This window comes from Physcomitrium patens, chromosome 15 (genome assembly GCF_059467195.1).
Source record: "Physcomitrium patens ecotype Gransden chromosome 15, ASM5946719v1, whole genome shotgun sequence".
Taxonomy (NCBI): domain Eukaryota; kingdom Viridiplantae; phylum Streptophyta; class Bryopsida; order Funariales; family Funariaceae; genus Physcomitrium; species Physcomitrium patens.
The window spans coordinates 2,524,017-2,530,730 of record NC_143424.1 but is presented as its reverse complement, the minus strand read 5'-3'; the positions used below and the strand labels follow the sequence as shown (position 1 = coordinate 2,530,730).

At 39.5% G+C, this 6,714-nt stretch overlaps 1 pseudogene across 4 annotated transcripts; it reads left to right on the top strand.

Annotated features, from left to right (window-relative positions):
• The first annotated feature begins 4,663 nt into the window (after nt 1-4,663).
• LOC112292040 (NADH dehydrogenase [ubiquinone] 1 beta subcomplex subunit 3-B pseudogene) lies at nt 4,664-6,094 on the top strand (annotated as a pseudogene). Of its 4 annotated transcripts, none has more exons than XR_016506529.1 (3): nt 4,664-4,773; nt 5,253-5,494; nt 5,684-6,094. The product of XR_016506529.1 is annotated as an NADH dehydrogenase [ubiquinone] 1 beta subcomplex subunit 3-B pseudogene, transcript variant X1 (transcript). The 4 variants fall into 4 exon arrangements; XR_016506531.1 differs by having other exon boundaries at nt 5,644-6,094; XR_016506530.1 differs by having other exon boundaries at nt 5,240-5,494.
• Nucleotides 6,095-6,714: the final 620 nt, after the last annotated feature.

Below are 6,714 nucleotides of genomic sequence, written 5' to 3'. Positions count from 1 at the left end.
AAAACCTCGAAAAAAGAAATCCTTATTCATTGGAGCAAGAGAGTTTATAAGATCATCTAAGGAAGGCACTCCATTTGTCATTTATGCGGTTCCAACTACCAAGGAGAAGATCTCAACATCAAGTATACCGGAGCAATATAAAGATTTTGAAGACGTGTTTCAAAAGAAGAATGCCGACATACTACTGGAATACCGACCATATGATTGTGCCATAGACTTGCAAGAAGGAGCACAACCACCTTTTGGCCCAATCTACAATCTATCGCAAACGGAGTTGGCAGAGTTACAAAAGTACATCGACGAGAATCTGGCCAAGAACTTCATTCATCATTCAAAATCATCAGCTGGAGCACCCATCTTATTTGTGAAGAAGAAAGATGGATCATTACGGATGTGTGTGGACTATCGAGGCCTCAACAAGGTAACAAAGAAAAATCGTTATCCATTACCCTTGATTTCTAGTCTCTTAGAACAACTTGGACGTGCAAAGATCTTTACAAAAATTGATCTAAGGGGAGCTTATAATCTCGTACGAATCAAGGAAGGAGATGAGTGGAAGACAGCATTCCGTACAAGGTATGGTCATTTCGAATATAATGTCATGCCTTTTGGTCTTACCAATGCTCCAACGGTTTTCCAACATATGATGAATGACATCTTTCGAGAACACCTCGATGATTTTATTGTCATCTACTTGGACGATATTCTAATATTCCCTAAAAACGAGGAAGAGCATCAGGAGCATGTTCGTTTGGTTTTGGAGAAACTACGCAAGCGAGGACTATATGCCAAATTAGAAAAGTGTTTATTTCACCAGACGGAGATGGAATTTTTGGGGTTCATTGCGACTACAGAAGGTTTGAAGATGGACCCCAAGAAAGTAGAAGCAATCATGTCTTGGGAGGTTCCGAAGACGGTTAGAGACGTACAATGCTTTCTTGGTTTTGCTAACTTCTATCGAATCTTCCTCAAGAATTATTCTCAAGTTGCTGCTCCTCTCACTCGATTAACATACAAGGATAAGTTGGAATGGGGACCTTTGACGGAGAAGGCGTTTCAAGATTTGAAGACAGCATTTACTACAGCTCCAATTTTGGTACATCCAGACTTTACAAAGGTCTTCTATTTAGAAACTGATGCTTCAGATTTTGCTTTAGGAGCTATGCTTTCACAAATGAGTGAAGATAAGAAGCTCCATCTAGTTGCATTCTATTCTCGGAAGTTCTCTGCTGCTGAAATCAATTATGAGATCCACGATAAGGAACTTCTTGCTATAGTGGATTCTTTCGAAGAATGGCGTCACTTTCTTGAAGGAGCTGTACATCTAGTAACCGTATATACGGATCACAAGAATTTGGAGTATTTCATGACGGCTCGAGTTTTAAATCGGCGTCAAGCTCGGTGGAATATGTCGCTATCTAGATTCGATTTTGTTATCACTTATTGATCTGGAAGGCAGCAAGGACTATCCGATGCTTTATCAAAGAGATCGTATCTTGCACCAAAGGCTGGAGAAGTAGCGTTTGATCAACAATGTACAACGTTATTGAAGCCAGAGAGATTTCAACTTTGTGCTACTATTGTATCATTTGATGCTGACTTCCTAAACGAGGTACGTGCTATGACCATTAAAGATTCAGTAGCCATTAATATCAAGCAACGTACCAATGACGACAAGTTCAAGGTGGAGGGAGATCTTTTATACTTTGAAGAGCGATTGTACATTCCAAAAGGACTAGCACGACTCCGAGTTCTTCAATCTCGCCATGATTTTCCAACTGTGGGACATTTTGGATTCAACAAAACCTTAGAGCTTATTTCCCGAGATTTTTGGTGGCCCCAAATGTAGAAAGATGTGAAAGATTTTGTCCTCTCTTGTGACATCTGTTCAAGATCTAAGAATCCTCGGCATCGCCCTTATGGACTTCTACAGCCATTGCCAATTCCACGTCGACCATGGTCTTCAATTTCTATGGACTTCATCACGGACTTGCCATCATCAAACTCATTTGACAGCATCTTTGTCGTGGTAGATCGGCTTACGAAGATGGCACACTTTGTTCCTTGTAAGAAGACATCATCCAATGAAGTCACAGCAAGACTCTTTCTCGATAATGTGTATCGATATCATGGACTACTAGATGATATCATATCAGATCGAGGTACCCAATTCGTGTCTAAGTTTTGGAGATCTCTCTTTGGAATATTGAAGGTGGATATCAAGCTTTCTTCAGCTTTTCATCCTCAAACTGATGGCCAAACGGAACGGGTGAACCAAGTCTTGGAGCAGTACTTACGATGCAGTATCAACTATTAGCAAGACGATTGGACTGCATATCTACCGCTAGCCGAGTTTGCATATAACAACACCCTCCATGCGTCGACTCAACAAACACCATTCTTTTCCAACTATGGGTATCATCCGAAGCTTGATTTATTGAGTCCGTCAACAAATAACAATCCAGCAGCTGAAGGATTTGCGAAGCAACTATCAGAGCTTCAAACTATGTTGAAGCTTCAATTGCAATCCGCTCAAGAATCCTACAAGACGTCTGCAGATAGATTTCGGAATCAAGCACCTACTTTCAAAGTTGGAGACAAAGCCTGGCTTCTTCGACGAAATATCAAGACCAAGCAACCATGTGATAAGTTGGACTATCGAAGATTGGGACCATTTATCATCCAGAAGCAAATTAATCCAGTGGCATACCGGCTGGAGTTATCGGCTTCTATGAAGGTACATCCAGTCTTTCATGTTTCTATGTTGGAACCTTATCGAGAGTCATCTTTTCCTGGAAGAGTGCAATGTCCGCCACCTAGTATTGAAATCAAGAACCACGAAGAATACGAGGTTGAAAAGGTATTGGATTCACGGCAAAGGTGGGGAAAGTTAGAATATCTTGTTCATTGGTGCGGCTATGACATTAATGAGCGAACGTGGGAGCCAGCTGAAAATCTTGCGAATGCGCCACAAAAGGTACATGAGTTTCATCAACGACATCCCGATAAACCTAAATCAATTCGATGATAGCTTCTTTCTGAAGCTTGTTCTCCCAACAATATAAGAAAAGGGGAGAGCACCAGCAAAATTCATAGTTGATGTAGTTATTTTCTCCAAGATAGATCGTAGTTTGGTCTTTTGATATGGATAGCCAAGAGATAGATACTATGCCAGTCAGAGTATCGCAATCGAGTAGCTCACGAAGGCGACCCCGAGATGAAGAACTACATGTACCACGACGACGACGGAGGATACCGAGTAACCGATCACTGGTAATCGTATTTGAGATCGAGCCTGCTTACGATCGTTAACCAGAAGGCGTGTTTGTAGGACAATTTCACAATGAGGATACGGAAGTTCATGCTTGGTCAGAAGTCGAAGGCGTGGGCCACTACCGTTGGCTTCAAGAGTCGATGAACCACTTGCCTCGTGAACAACAGTTGGAGTTCGTAGCAGAAGTTATGCGACAGATCTTCATTTTCTTGCGTTGGTACTGATCAACAACATTGCTTCTCAGAGACCTCGAAGCTAAAGGAGGGGGTGATGTTAGGGACATATTCTTTAGAACTTTCTAGAGAGAAGTTTCTAGAACCTTCTAGAAAACAAGCCTCTAGAACCTTCTAGAAGAGAAGCCTCTGGAACCTTTTAGAGAGAAGTTTCTAGTAGCTTCTAGAAAGGAATCCTTTGGAACTTTCTAGAAGCTTCCTAGTTAATAGAAGTAGCTCTAGAAGTTTCTAGAACCTTCTAGAAAGGAAGTCTCTGGAACCTTCTAGAAGCTTCCTAGTTAATAGAAGTAGCTCGAGAAGCTTCCTAAGTAGGAGTATATATAGGGATCGAGGCTGAAGAGTTCTTCAGTCTCGACAACACATCTCTTGGAGTTCTAGCTTACCTTTCTGGTGTTGTTCTTGTACTCATCTGTTTAATCTAGTTCTGTCACTTCTTCTTGAACTTCTTGTTAGATTTCAAGTCTGTATTTTGTGTCCGTGACACTCTCTACTTTTCCACCAACCATAAAAGTTTTATTTTTAATTTTTTTTGGTCTGAGTTAATATTGAGTTATTATGAGAAAATAAGTCTAATTAAAAAGGTGTAAAATAACACTAAAACAATGGCGATTTAAACTTCTATTTTAAAAATCTCAACTATATTCAATAGAATCTAATAAAAGATTTATCTCTATTATTTCAAATATAAGTGATATCATATTTTATATATTTTATTTTATTTTTAAATATTACCAAACATTGGGCTAAAACTTAATTAAGAATTATAATTTTACTACCTTCTACAATAAATAAAAAATAAGAAATAGTTACATTCTTCTTTATCCCAATTAATAGTAAGATTGAAATTCAATTTGTTATGTTTATAATTAGTATAAATAAAAATAATTTTGAATTTTTTATTATTTTAGTAAGAGCTTCCATTCAAGCGCCATTGATAATAGGAAGTATTTACATGCAAGCACCATAAGTTTCATGCAGTCATAAAATCAGGCCCTCCACTGAAAGTGGCATCGGTTCTACAGTCGACGAAAGAATTTATGTTTAGTTTCTTGGATGAAAACTATCCATCCACTCTCGTCCTTCTCCCCGCTTCACCACCGAAGCATCGGTGGGGGTTTCTAGGGCTCGGAGAAGATCGCAGTGATTTTGTTTGGATTTTCGATCACTTAGATGGTGGCATCGATCGCGCGGAGAGGTCGAGGAGGAAGAGGACGAGTCTTATAGGGATCGTGTTGTATTTTTCTCTGCGATAGCGGTTTTACTCTGGTGAGTTTATTCCATTTTGTAACACTTGACGTTTTACTTTCTCTTGTGCAAGGGTCTGTTTGTTTCGCTGCTTTGTACCTCTTATCGCTGATCCGAGAGCCAAAATTTACACACTTCGAAGCATGATTGCTCGAAAATCTGAAGCATTCGATCTCAGGAACTACTGAATTTTTATTTTGGTTTCAGATTACTCTCAATTGTTTAAGGTGGCTTTTGTTGCTCGTGCTCTGTTCTAGTCGTAGATCACATCTGGCATCAATTCTTCGCCGCTGGTACTAGATAACTAAACGTATGATATGACCGAATTTGAGAGCTACAGAATCGGGAAAAAAAATTGCTACATATTGCTTGCAGTGTTGGTTGGTTGAAGGGATCCCTGCGCGAAGGGTTTCTTCCTATCTCTTTACATATACGTATGCGAACTTCGTGTGCATCACGGACGTCATTTATTGACATCCTCTGTCAGATATTTCTTGTAGGAAGCCGCTTTTCATATAAGTCATCATGGCGAATGAGGGTTTCAAGTTGAGTAAGGGAAGTAGCAGTCCTGTCTCTACAGGGGCTTTCTTCAAGTCCCGGGATGAGTACCGCAAGCATCCAATTCTTAACGGCCATTTGAAGAGAGCTACCCCTGGCCTTGGCATTGCCTTAGGTCTTTTTGGTGTTTTCCTCGTTGTGGATGGTATTTCATCGAGATTTTCTAAAAAGGATCATCATTGAGGTAACAAAAAAATTAATGGTCCTTCACATACTTTCTACATTCAGCATAACTTTCTTCGAGTCTCAGTTGATAATGATTCACGTCGTGATTTGAACCTGGATAGGTTGGTGAAAATTTGCGGAGTAATTCCTAACAAAATATCTCCTCAGGGGTACTTAATTCTACTACCTATTTTGCTTTTTCGGGCAGTTGTGCGAGTTGCAGACGACTTGAAGCTGAAAAATTTGCAAACTTGGTTGGCCGTCTTTCATGGAGATTGCATATTCCGAAATGGAGGAAATTGAAAGAGAGCTTTTGATAAATTTCCTTGTTTCGAAGCAATTTTTGGTTTAAAGATCCGTTATTGATCCTGAAGGAAGCGAACTTTTTCGTTTGCCAGCTTTGTTTGATACACTGAGCCAAATTCTCTTCTCACCGATTTCTCTCTGTTGTTTAATGCTATGAAAGTGTCTTGTATGCTACGGCAATATTCATGGCTCTGTTAGAATGAGGTTGAAAGGTGCAAATACAATCTAGACGTTATTTTAAGAATCGACATTTCTGTCCTACAGTGGAATTGCGGAATACAGAATAAGGACTTTGGGTTTAGTTCCACTTGAATCATGTTGGTGAGGTGTGTTGTGTCGTTTTAGTTTTCATCTTTCTGTCTATTATTTTTAGGACGGGAATGTTGTGTTCTTCCGCCTTGGCATGTGTATTATCGTTCCTGTATCTTATCGAATTGGTAGGGCCAACGATGTATAGTAATGTCTGGTTCTTTTTATTAGAAAGAGTGTGATGTCGCTCGTCCGCACTGAAATAAACTCTGGAATTCATTGTGGGACTTAAAGAATTGTAGGCGATTGTAGTTCAGCCTTTATTATATTGCAATCCCAAATACGCAACCCGAACACCACACAACCCATATGTACTAAATGGCTGTCAACTTTATTTAATTATTCTTGCAGACTTCTCTTTAACAACGTTTGGGAGACGATTGCATTTATATGATTTTGGGGTTACAACGATGTTGTTATAGTTCAGGATGTGGAATATCAACAAGAGAAAATACCTCCAATAGGAGCAAGCAAGATCCATTGGACTTGGTCGTCACTTGATATTGTAATAGTGTCATTGGACTTGGTCTTCACTTGATATTGTGTAACAGTGTAAAATGATGTCATGTAAATATACAAAGGATGAGTTTCAAATATACATTTATAAGGTGGTGTCCTTGAAAA